This window comes from Stenella coeruleoalba (assembly GCF_951394435.1).
Source record: "Stenella coeruleoalba genome assembly, contig: scaffold_28, whole genome shotgun sequence".
Taxonomy (NCBI): Eukaryota; Metazoa; Chordata; class Mammalia; order Artiodactyla; family Delphinidae; genus Stenella; species Stenella coeruleoalba.
This window is the reverse complement of record NW_027645921.1, coordinates 2,555,428-2,568,635: the sequence shown is the minus strand read 5'-3', so window position 1 is coordinate 2,568,635 and position 13,208 is coordinate 2,555,428. Positions and strand designations below refer to the sequence as shown.

Below are 13,208 nucleotides of genomic sequence, written 5' to 3'. Positions count from 1 at the left end.
TGAATATATTCAGGAAAAAACGCATACGCCCTTTTTGGCCAAGTGCATCATTGTGGACGTTCTGCCTCTTTTCCTATGCTTTCAATGCAATTCCAGTCTACCTCCTGAAATCGGTTTCCTGCAATTCTGCCCCGCTTTCAAGTCCTCTTGGCAGCCTTACTTCAGTCTATTTTTGGACGATAGCTGTCATTTATAACTCTGCAGGTTTGTGAATTACAGTGTCCCTGAGCTCCTTTCTTCAACTCGCTTTCTTTTGAGCTGGCCGCAACACCGCAGGATGGCTTCAGGCCCTAATCTGGTTCCGGCACGGCACGCTGAGCCTTTGGTTAATTCCTCTTCCTGGTGGGAAATGAGAGTTAAATTTGCCCGTCCAGACACCTCCAGCTAGTCTCTCATTGGTTCTCGCTATTCCTGTTCATCTTCCGCAGAAATTGCAAACTGGGCCAAACAGGAGGTTAAAGGCGCTGACTCTCCAAGTGGGGAGAGTGTTAGTAAAGCGTCTGGAATGTTGCACCCGAGTACCAGGGGAGGAAAACTGAGACATATTTGAACACGTCTCCCGTTCACACAGTTGATCATACTCTGGGTTCCACATGCATGTTTTAGCTGAAGGAAGAATACCTTAAACCTGGAGAGTTGAGACCCGTGGAATGGGTACCATGCAATATGTCTTCAAAGGGTCTTCATTTGCTCACCGAACCTCTCCAATCCTATCACTGCTGCGTTTATGCCCCTGTACACACGCTTGATTCTCTTTTGGAGACATAGCAATCCATAGGTTTTACGATACTTACTAGTCAGGTACATTCTTAGGCGTTTAATATGGGGTGTTCAGTCCATTTCGTTGACCAAGGAGTAGCTCTTGTCTATTCCATATTTGGCTTAAGGAACTTTATCTGTGCTCATTTCAATCTCTGGTTTTATGCAGCACCCCAACTCACTTTACCCCTTAAGCAAGCATAAGTTGGTTTTCTAAATTTGCGACCCTGTTCTGTTTTGGAATTCAGTTCCTGTGTAGCCAGGTTTACATTCCGTGTATTAGTGATATCTTATGATGTTTCTTTTTCTGTGTGACTTATTTCAGTTAGAATCATCATACCTGAATCCACTCATTGTGCTGCTAAGGGCCTGATGACACAGATTTCATTGCTGAGTGATATTGATTTGTAAGTAAATACCACAACTTCTTTATCCATTTTTTGCTTTCTGCGATGTTGAACTTGTACTGTAAACGAGGTTCTTGTAAACAGAGCCGTCCCAAACTTTGGGGTGGCTGTGTCTTTTTGATTTTAATTTCCCTAAGCTATAGGACCATAAGTGGCAGTGCCCTAGGCTCTGTTGCTTTGTTTTTTAGATGTTTCAGGAAACACCATACACTTCTCCCCAGTGTCTGTTGGCAATTTACATCCCGCCCATCAGCATAACAAGGCTCCCAGTTCTCCATGGCCTGCCCTGCCTTTCTGGATTTTACACTTTTTTCAGATGGCCCTTTTGACCGGGGGGAAGTGAGACTTCATTGTAGTGCAGATTTCCTTTGCAAGCTTGCTTGGTTGGCCAAAAAGGGCGTATGCGTTTTTTCCTGAATATATTCAGGAAAAAACGCATACGCCCTTTTTGGCCAAGTGCATCATTGTGGACGTTCTGCCTCTTTTCCTATGCTTTCAATGCAATTCCAGTCTACCTCCTGAAATCGGTTTCCTGCAATTCTGCCCCGCTTTCAAGTCCTCTTGGCAGCCTTACTTCAGTCTATTTTTGGACGATAGCTGTCATTTATAACTCTGCAGGTTTGTGAATTACAGTGCCCCTGAGCTCCTTTCTTCAACTCGCTTTCTTTTGAGCTGGCCGCAACACCGCAGGATGGCTTCAGGCCCTAATCTGGTTCCGGCACGGCACACTGAGCCTTTGGTTATTTCCTCTTCCTGGTGGGAAATGAGAGTTAAATTTGCCCGTCCAGACACCTCCAGCTAGCCTCTCATTGGTTCTCGCTATTCCTGTTCATCTTCCGCAGAAATTGCAAACTGGGCCAAACAGGAGGTTAAAGGGACTGACTCTCCAAGTGGGGAGAGTGTTAGTAAAGCGTCTGGAATGTTGCACCCGAGTACCAGGGGAGGAAAACTGAGACATATTTGAACACGTCTCCCGTTCACATGGTTGATCATACTTGGGTTCCACATGCATGTTTTAGCTGAAGGAAGAATACCTAAAACCTGGGTAGTTGAAACCCGCGGAATGGGTACCATGCAATATGACTTCAAAGGGTCTTCATTTGCTCACCGAACCTCTCCAATCCTATCACTGCTGCGTTTATGCCCCTGTACACATGCTTGATTCTCTTTCGGAGACATAGCAATCCATAGGTTTTAAGATACTTACTAGTCAGGTACATTCTTAGGCGTTTAATATGCGGTGTTGAGTCCATTTCGTTGAGCAAGGAGTAGCTCTTGTCTATTCCATATTTGGCTTAAGGAACTTTATCTGTGCTCATTTCAATCTCTGGTTTTATGCAGCATCCCAACTCACCTTTCCCCTTAAGCAAGCATAAGTTGGTTTTCGAAATTTGAGACCCTGTTCTGTTCTGTAATTCAGTTCCTGTGTAGCCAAGTTTACATTCCGTGTATTACTGATATCTTATGATGTTTCTTTTTCTGTGTGACTTATTTCAGTTAGAATCATCATACCTGAATCCACTCATTGTGCTGCTAAGGGCCTGATGACACAGATTTCATTGCTGAGTGATATTGCTTTGTAAGTAAATACCACAACTTCTTTATCCATTTTTCACTTTCTGCGATGTTGAACTTGTACTGTAAACGAGGTTCTTGTAAACAGAGCCGTTCCAAACTTTGGGGTGGCTGTGTCTTTTTGATTTTAAATTCCCTAAGCTATAGGACCATAAGTGGAAGTGCCCTAGGCTCTGTTGCTTTGTTTTTTAGATGTTTCAGGAAACACCATACACTTCTCCCGAGTGGTTGTTGGCAATTTACATCCCGCCCACCAGCATAACAAGGCTCCCAGTTCCCCATGGCCTGTCCTGCCTTTCTGGATTTTACACTTTTTTCAGATGGCCCTTTTGACCGGGGGGAAGTGAGACTTCATTGTAGTGCAGATTTCCTTTGCAAGCTTGCTTGGTTGGCCAAAAAGTGCGTATGCGTTTTTTCCTGAATATATTCAGGAAAAAACGCATATGCCCTTTTTGGCCAAGTGCATCATTGTGGACGTTCTGCCTCTTTTCCTATGCATTCAATGCAATTCCAGTCTACCTCCTGAAATCGCTTTCCTGCAATTCTGCCCTGCTTTCAAGTCCTCTTGGCAGCCTTACTTCAGTCTATTTTTGGACGATAGCTGTCTTTTATAACTCTGCAGGTTTGTGAATTACAGTGCCCCTGAGCTCCTTTCTTCAACTCGCTTTCTTGTGACCTGGCCGCAACACCGCAGGATGGCTTCAGGCCCTAATCTGGTTCCGGCACGGCACGCTGAGCCTTTGGTTAATTCCTCATCCTGGTGGGAAATGAGAGTTAAATTTGCCAATCCAGACACCTCCCGCTTGTCTCTCATTGGTTCTCCCTATTCCTGTACATCTTCCGCAGAAATTGCAAACTGGGCCAAACAGGAGGTTAAAGGCACTGACTCTCCAAGTGGGGAGAGTGTTAGTAAAGCGTCTGGAATGTTGGACCGAAGTACCAGTGGACGAAAACTGAGACATATTTGAACATGTCTCCCTATCACACGGTTGATCATACTCTGGGTTCCACATGCATGTTTTAGCTGAAGGAAGAATACCTTAAACCTGGAGAGTTGAGACCCGTAGAATGGATACCATGCAATATGACTTCAAAGGGTCTTCATTTGCTCACCGAATCTCTCCAATCCTATCACAGCTGCGTTTATGACCCTTGTACACACGCTTGATTCTCTTTTGGAGACATAGCAATCCATAGGTTTTAAGATACTTACTAGTCCGGTATATTCTTAGGCGTTTAATATGGGGTGTGGAGTCCATTTCGTTGAGCAAGGAGTAGCTCTTGTCTATTCCATATTTGGCTTAAGGAACTTTATCTGTGCTCATTTCAGTCTCTGGTTTTATGCAGCACCCCAACTCACCTTTCCACTTAAGCAAGCATAAGTTGGTTTTCTAAATTTGAGACCCTGTTCTGTTTTGTAATTCAGTTCCTCTGTAGCCAAGTTTAAATTCCATGTATTAGTGATATTTCTTGATGTTTCTTTTTCTGTTAGACTTATTTCAGTTAGAATCACCATACCCGAATCCACTCATTATGCTGCTACGGGCCTGGTGACATAGATTTCATTGCTGAGTGATATTGCTTTGTACATGAGTACCACAACTTCTTTATCCATTTTTCACTTTCTGTGATATTGAACTTGTAAGGTAAACGAGGTTCTTGTATACAGAGGCGTCCGAAACTTTGGGGTGGCTGTGTCTTTTTGATTTTAATTTCCCTAAGCTATAGGACCATAAGTGGAAGTGCACTAGGCTCTGTTGCTTTGTTTTTTAGATGTTTCAGGAAACACCATACACTTCTCCGGAGTGGCTGTTGGCAATTTACATCCCGCCCATCAGCATAACAAGGCTCCCAGTTCTCCATGGCCTGTCCTGCCTTTCTGGATTTTACACTTTTTTCAGATGGCCCTTTTGACCGGGGGGAAGTGAGACTTCATTGTAGTGCAGATTTCCTTTGCAAGCTTGCTTGGTTGGCCAAAAAGGGCGTATGCGTTTTTTCCTGAATATATTCAGGAAAAAACGCATACGCCCTTTTTGGCCAAGTGCATCACTGTGGACGTTCTGCCTCTTTACCTATGCTTGAAATGCAATTCCAGTCTACCTCCTGAAATGGGTTTCCTGCAATTCTGCCCCGCTTTCAAGTCCTCTTGGCAGCCTTACTTCAGTCTATTTTTGGACGATAGCTGTCATTTATAACTCTGCAGGTTTGTGAATTACAGTGCCCCTGAGCTCCTTTCTTCAACTCGCTTTCTTTTGAGCTGGCCGCAACACCGCAGGATGGCTTCAGGCCCTAATCTGGTTCCGGCACGGCACACTGAGCCTTTGGTTAATTCCTCTTCCTGGTGGGAAATGAGAGTTAAATTTGCCCGTCCAGACACCTCCAGCTAGTCTCTCATTGGTTCTCGCTATTCCTGTTCATCTTCCGCAGAAATTGCAAACTGGGCCAAACAGGAGGTTAAAGGGACTGACTCTCCAAGTCGGGAGAGTGTTAGTAAAGCGTCTGGAATATTGCACCCGAGTACCAGGGTACGAAAACTGAGACATATTTGAACACGTCTCCCGATCACATGGTTGATCATACCCTAGGTTCCACATGCATGTTTTAGCTGAAGGAAGAATACCTTAAACCTGGGTAGTTGAAACCCTTGTAATGGGTACCATGCAATATGACTTCAAAGGGTCTTCATTTGCTCACCGAACCTCTCCAATCCTATCACTGCTGCGTTTATGCCCCTGTACACACACTTGGTTCTCTTTTGGAGACATAGCAATCCATAGGTTTTAAGATACTTACTAGTCAGGTACATTCTTAGGCGTTTAATATGGGGTGTTGAGTCCATTTCGTTGAGCAAGGAGTAGCTCTTGTCTATTCCATATTTGGCTTAAGGAACTTTATCTGTGCTCATTTCAATCTCTGGTTTTATGCAGCACCCCAACTCACCTTTCCCCTTAAGCAAGCATAAGTTGGTTTTCTAAATTTGAGACCCTGTTCTGTTTTGGAATGCAGTGCCTGTGTAGCCAAGTTTACATTCCGTGTATTAGTGATATCTTATGATGTTTCTTTTTCTGTGTGACTTATTTCAGTTAGAATCATCGTACCTGAATCCACTCATTATGCTGCTAAGGGCCTGATGACATAGATTTCATTGCTGAGTGACATTGCTTTGTAAGTAAATACCACAACTTCTTTATCCATTTTTCACTTTCTGCGATGTTGAACTTGTACTGTAAACGAGGTTCTTGTAAACAGAGGCATCCCAAAATTTGGGGTGGCTGTGTCTTTTTGATTTTAATTTCCCTAAGCTATAGGACCATAAGTGGCAGTGCCCTAGGCTCTGTTGCTTTGTTTTTTAGATGTTTCAGGAAACACCATACACTTCTCCCGAGTGTTTGTTGGCAATTTACATCCCGCCCTTCAGCATAACAAGGCTCCCAGTTCTCCATGGCCTGTCCTGCCTTTCTGCATTTTACACTTCTTTCAGATGGCCCTTTTGACCGGGGGAAGTGAGACTTCATTGTAGTGCAGATTTCCTTTGCAAGCTTGCTTGGTTGGCCAAAAAGGGCGTATGCGTTTTTTCCTGAATATATTCAGGAAAAAACGCATACGCCCTTTGTGGCCAAGTGCATCATTGTGGACCTTAGGCCTCTTTTCCTATGCTTTCAATGCAATTCCAGTCTACCTCCTGAAATCGGTTTCCTGCAATTGTGCGCTGCTTTCAAGTCCTCTTGGCAGCCTTACTTCAGTCTATTTTTGGACGATAGCTGTCATTTATAACTCTGCAGGTTTGTGAATTACAGTGCCCCTGAGCTCCTTTCTTCAACTCGCTTTCTTGTGAGCTGCCCGCAACACCGCAGGATGGCTTCAGGCCCTAATCTGGTTCCGGCACGGCACCCTGAGCCTTTGGTTAATTCCTCTTCCTGGTGGGAAATGAGAGTTAAATTTGCCCGTCCAGACACCTCCAGCTAGTCTCTCATTGGTTCTCGCTATTCCTGTTCATCTTCCGCAGAAATTGCAAACTGGGCCAAACAGGAAGTTAAAGGGACTGACTCTCCAAGTGGGGAGAGTGTTAGTAAAGCGTCTGGAATATTGCACCCGAGTACCAGGGTACGAAAACTGAGACATATTTGAACACGTCTCCCGATCACATGGTTGATCATACTCTAGGTTCCACATGCATGTTTTAGCTGAAGGAAGAATACCTTAAACCTGGGTAGTTGAAACCCGTGGAATGGGTACCATGCAATATGACTTCAAAGGGTCTTCATTTGCTCACCGAACCTCTCCAATCCTATCACTGCTGCGTTTATGCCCCTGTACACACGCTTGATTCTCTTTTGGAGACATAGCAATCCATAGGTTTTAAGATACTTACTAGTCAGGTACATTCTTAGGCGTTTAATATGGGGTGTTGAGTCCATTTCGTTGAGCAAGGAGTAGCTCTTGTCTATTCCATATTTGGCTTAAGGAACTTTATCTGTGCTCATTTCAATCTCTGGTTTTATGCAGCACCCCAACTCACCTTTCCCCTTAAGCAAGCATAAGTTGGTTTTCTAAATTTGAGACCCTGTTCTGTTTTGGAATGCAGTTCCTGTGTAGCCAAGTTTACATTCCGTGTATTAGTGATATCTTATGATGTTTCTTTTTCTTTGTGACTTATTTCAGTTAGAATCATCGTACCTGAATCCACTCATTATGCTGCTACGGGTCTGATGACATAGATTTCATTGCTGAGTGATACTGCATTGTACATAAGTACCACAAGTTCTTTATCCATTTTTCACTTTCTGTGATATTGAACTTGTACGGTAAACGAGGTTCTTGTAAACGGAGGCGTCCCAAACATTGGGGTGGCTGTGTCTTTTTGATTTTAATTTCCCTAAGCTATAGGACCATAAGTGGAAGTGCCCTAGGTTCTGTTGCTTTGTTTTTTAGATGTTTCAGGAAACACCATACACTTCTCCCGAGTGGTTGTTGGCAATTTACATCCCGCCCATCAGCATAACAAGGCTCCCAGTTCTCCATGGCCTGTCCTGCCTTTCTGGATTTTACACTTTTTTCAGATGGCCCTTTTGACCGGGGGGAAGTGAGACTTCATTGTAGTGCAGATTTCCTTTGCAAGCTTGCTTGGTTGGCCAAAAAGGGCGTATGCGTTTTTTCCTTAATATATTCAGGAAAAAACGCATACGCCCTTTTTGGCCAAGTGCATCATTGTGGACTGTAGGCCTCTTTTCCTATGCTTTCAATGCAATTCCAGTCTACCTCCTGAAATCGGTTTCCTGCAATTCTGCCCCGCTTTCAAGTCCTCTTGGCAGCCTTACTTCAGTATATTTTTGGGCGATAGCTGTCATTTATAACTCTGCAGGTTTGTGAATTACAGTGCCCCTGACCTCCTTTCTTCAACTCGCTTTCTTTTGAGCTGGCCGCAACACTGCAGGATGGCTTCAGGCCCTAATCTGGTCTGGCACGGCACACTGAGCCTTTGGTTATTTCCTCTTCCTGGTGGGAAATGAGAGTTAAATTTGCCCGTCCAGACACCTCCAGCTAGCCTCTCATTGGTTCTCGCTATTCCTGTTCATCTTCCGCAGAAATTGCAAACTGGGCCAAACAGGAGGTTAAAGGGACTGACTCTCCAAGTGGGGAGAGTGTTAGTAAAGCGTCTGGAATGTTGCACCCGAGTACCAGGGGAGGAAAACTGAGACATATTTGAACACGTCTCCCATTCACATGGTTGATCATACTTGGGTTCCACATGCATGTTTTAGCTGAGGAAGAATACCTAAAACCTGGGTAGTTGAAACCCGTGGAATGGGTACCATGCAATATGACTTCAAAGGGTCTTCATTTGCTCACCGAACCTCTCCAATCCTATCACTGCTGCGTTTATGCCCCTGTACACATGCTTGATTCTCTTTCGGAGACATAGCAATCCATAGGTTTTAAGATACTTACTAGTCAGGTACATTCTTAGGCGTTTAATATGCGGTGTTGAGTCCATTTCGTTGAGCAAGGAGTAGCTCTTGTCTATTCCATATTTGGCTTAAGGAACTTTATCTGTGCTCATTTCAATCTCTGGTTTTATGCAGCACCCCAACTCACCTTTCCCCTTAAGCAAGCATAAGTTGGTTTTCTAAATTTGAGACCCTGTTCTGTTCTGTAATTCAGATCCTGTGTAGCCAAGTTTACATTCCGTGTATTACTGATATCTTATGATGTTTCTTTTTCTGTGTGACTTATTTCAGTTAGAATCATCATACCTGAATCCACTCATTGTGCTGCTAAGGGCCTGATGACACAGATTTCATTGCTGAGTGATATTGCTTTGTAAGTAAATACCACAACTTTTTTATTCATTTTTCACTTTCTGCGATGTTGAACTTGTACTGTAAACGAGGTTCTTGTAAACAGAGCCGTTCGAAACATTGGGGTGGCTGTGTCTTTTTGATTTTAAATTCCCTAAGCTATAGGACCATAAGTGGAAGTGCCCTAGGCTCTGTTGCTTTGTTTTTTAGATGTTTCAGGAAACACCATACACTTCTCCCGAGTGTTTGTTGGCAATTTACATCCCGCCCTTCAGCATAACAAGGCTCCCAGTTCTCCATGGCCTGTCCTGCCTTTTTGGATTTTACACTTTTTTCAGATGGCCCTTTTGACCGGGGGGAAGTGAGACTTCATTGTAGTGCAGATTTCCTTTGCAAGCTTGCTTGGTTGGCCAAAAAGGGCATATGCGTTTTTTCCTGAATATATTCAGGAAAAAACGCATACGCCCTTTTTGGCCAAGTGCATCATTGTGGACGTTCTGCCTCTTTTCCTATGCTTTCAATGCAATTCCAGTCTACCTCCTGAAATCGGTTTCCTGCAATTCTGCCCTGCTTTCAAGTCCTCTTGGCAGCCTTACTTCAGTCTATTTTTGGACGATAGCTGTCATTTATAACTCTGCAGGTTTGTGAATTACAGTGCCCCTGAGCTCCTTTCTTCAACTCGCTTTCTTGTGAACTGGCCGCAACACCGCAGGATGGCTTCAGGCCCTAATCTGGTTCCGGCACGACACGCTGAGCCTTTGGTTATTTCCTCTTCCTGGTGGGAAATGTGAGTTAAATTTGCCCGTCCAGACACCTCCAGCTAGTCTCTCATTGGTTCTCACTATTCCTGTTCATCTTCCAAGAAATTGCAAACTGGGCCAAACAGGAGGTTAAAGGCGCTGACTCTCCAAGTGGGGAGAGTGTTAGTAAAGCGTCTGGAATGTTGCACCCGAGTACCAGGGGAGGAAAACTGAGACATATTTGAACACGTCTCCCGTTCACATGGTTGATCATACTTGGGTTCCACATGCATCTTTTAGCTGAAGGAAGAATACCTTAAACCTGGGTAGTTGAAACCCGTGGAATGGGTACCATGCAATATGACTTCAAAGGGTCTTCATTTGCTCACCGAACCTCTCCAATCCTATCACTGCTGCGTTTATGCCCCTGTACACATGCTTGATTCTCTTTCGGAGACATAGCAATCCATAGGTTTTAAGATACTTACTAGTCAGGTACATTCTTAGGCGTTTAATATGCGGTGTTGAGTCCATTTCGTTGAGCAAGGAGTAGCTCTTGTCTATTCCATATTTGGCTTAAGGAACTTTATCTGTGCTCATTTCAATCTCTGGTTTTATGCAGCACCCCAACTCACCTTTCCCCTTTAGCAAGCATAAGTTGGTTTTCTAAATTTGAGACCCTGTTCTGTTCTGTAATTCAGTTCCTGTGTAGCCAAGTTTACATTCCGTGTATTACTGATATCTTATGATGTTTCTTTTTCTGTGTGACTTATTTCAGTTAGAATCATCATACCTGAATCCACTCATTGTGATGCTAAGGGCCTGATGACATAGATTTCATTGCTGAGTGATATTGCTTTGTAAGTAAATACCACAACTTCTTTCTCCATTTTTCACTTTCTGCGATGTTGAACTTGTACTGTAAACGAGGTTCTTGTAAACAGAGTCGTCCCAAACTTTGGGGTGGCTGTGTCTTTTTGATTTTAATTTCCCTAAGCTATAGGACCATAAGTGGAAGTGCCCTAGGTTCTGTTGCTTTGTTTTTTAGATGTTTCAGGAAACACCATACACTTCTCCCGAGTGTCTGTTGGCAATTTACATCCCGCCCATCAGCATAACAAGGCTCCCAGTTCTCCATGGCCTGTCCTGCATTTCTGGATTTTACACTTTTTTCAGATGGCCCTTTTGACCGGGGGGGAAGTGAGACTTCATTGTAGTGCAGATTTCCTTTGCAAGCTTGCTTGGTTGGCCAAAAAGGGCGCATGCGTTTTTTCCTGAATATATTCAGGAAAAAACGCATACGCCCTTTTTGGCCAAGTGCATCATTGTGGACGTTCTGCCTCTTTTCCTATGCTTTCAATGCAATTTCAGTCTACCTCCTGAAATCGGTTTCCTGCAATTCTGCCCCGCTTTCAAGTCCTCTTGGCAGCCTTACTTCAGTCTATTTTTGGACGATAGCTGTCATTTATAACTCTGCAGGTTTGTGAATTACAGTACCCTGAGCTCCTTTCTTCAACTCGCTTTCTTGTGACCTGGCCGCAACACCGCAGGACGGCTTCAGGCCCTAATTTGGTTCAGGCACGGCACGCTGAGCCTTTGGTTAATTCCTCTTCCTGGTGGGAAATGAGAGTTAAATTTGCCCGTCCAGACACCTCCAGCTAGTTTCGCATTGGTTCTCGCTATTCCTGTTCATCTTCCGCAGAAATTGCAAACTGGGCCAAACAGGAGGTTAAAGGGACTGACGCTCCAAGTCGGGTGAGTGTTAGTAAAGCGTCTGGAATGTTGCACCCGAGTACCAGGGTACGAAAACTGAGACATATTTGAACATGTCTCCCGATCACATGGTTGATCATACTCTGGGTTCCACATGCATGTTTTAGCTGAAGGAAGAATACCTAAAACCTGGGTAGTTGAAACCCGTGGAATGGGTACCATGCAATATGAATTCAAAGGGTCTTCATTTGCTCACTGAACCTCTCCAATCCTATCACTGCTGCGTTTATGCCCCTGTACACATGCTTGATTCTCTTTCAGAGACATAGCAATCCCTAGGTTTTAAGATACTTAGTAGTCAGGTACATTCTTAGGCGTTTAATATGCGGTGTTGAGTCCATTTCGTTGAGCAAGGAGTAGCTCTTGTCTATTCCATATTTGGCTTAACGAACTTTATCTGTGCTCATTTCAATCTCTGGTTTTATGCAGCACCCCAACTCACCTTTCCCCTTAAGCAAGCATAAGTTGGTTTTCTAAATTTGAGACCCTGTTCTGTTCTGTAATTCAGTTCCTGTGTAGCCAAGTTTACATTCCGTGTATTACTGATATCTTATGATGTTTCCTTTTCTGTGTGCCTTATTTCAGTTAGAATCATCATACCTGAATCCACTCATTGTGCTGCTAAGGGCCTGATGACACAGTTTCCATTGCTGAGTGATATTGCTTTGTAAGTAAATACCACAACTTCTTTATCCATTTTTCACTTTCTGCGATGTTGAACTTGTACTGTAAACGAGGTTCTTGTAAACAGAGCCGTTCCAAACTTTGGGGTGGCTGTGTCTTTTTGATTTTAATTTCCCTAAGCTATAGGACTATAAGTGCAAGTGCCCTAGGTTCTGTTGCTTTGTTTTTTAGATGTTTCAGGAAACACCATACACTTCTCCCGAGTGGTTGTTGGCAATTTACATCGCGCCCGTCAGCATAACAAGGCTCCCAGTTCTCCATGGCCTGTCCTGCCTTTCTGGATTTTACACTTTTTTCAGATGGCCCTTTTGACCGGGGGGAAGTGAGACTTCATTGTAGTGCAGATTTCCTTTGCAAGCTTGCTTGGTTGGCCAAAAAGGGCGTATGCGTTTTTTCCTGAATATATTCAGGAAAAAACGCATACGCACTTTTTGGCCAAGTGCATCATTGTGGACGTTCTGCCTCTTTTCCTATGCTTTCAATGCAATTCCAGTCTACCTCCTGAAATCGGTTTCCTGCAATTCTGCCCCTCTTTCAAGTCCTCTTGGCAGCCTTACTTCAGTATATTTTTAGACGATAGCTGTCATTTATAACTCTGCAGGTTTGTGAATTACAGTGCCCCTGAGCTCCTTTCTTCAACTCGCTTTCTTGTGACCTGACCGCAACACCGCAGGATGTCTTCAGGCCCTAATCTGGTTCCGGCACGGCACGCTGAGCCTTTGGTTAATTCCTCTTCCTGGTGGGAAATGAGAGTTAAATTTGCCCGTCCAGACACCTCCAGCTTGTTTCGCATTGGTTCTCGCTATTCCTGTTCATCTTCCGCAGAAATTGCAAACTGGGCCAAACAGGAGGTTAAAGGGACTGACTCTCCAAGTCGGGAGAGTGTTAGTAAAGCGTCTGGAATGTTGCACCCGAGTACCAGGGTACGAAAACTGAGACATATTTGAACACGTCTCCCGATCACATGGTTG

At 44.1% G+C, this 13,208-nt stretch overlaps 1 long non-coding RNA gene across 1 annotated transcript in view; it reads left to right on the top strand.

Annotated features, from left to right (window-relative positions):
* Positions 1-1,151: 1,151 nt before the first annotated feature.
* The window catches only part of LOC307181468, a 1,676,472-nt gene continuing 1,664,415 nt past the window's right edge, over positions 1,152-13,208 (top strand). Inside the window, exon 1 of the long non-coding RNA XR_013826833.1 lies at positions 1,152-1,166. This is a non-coding gene — a long non-coding RNA (uncharacterized lncRNA). The remainder of the gene's footprint in view (positions 1,167-13,208) is intronic.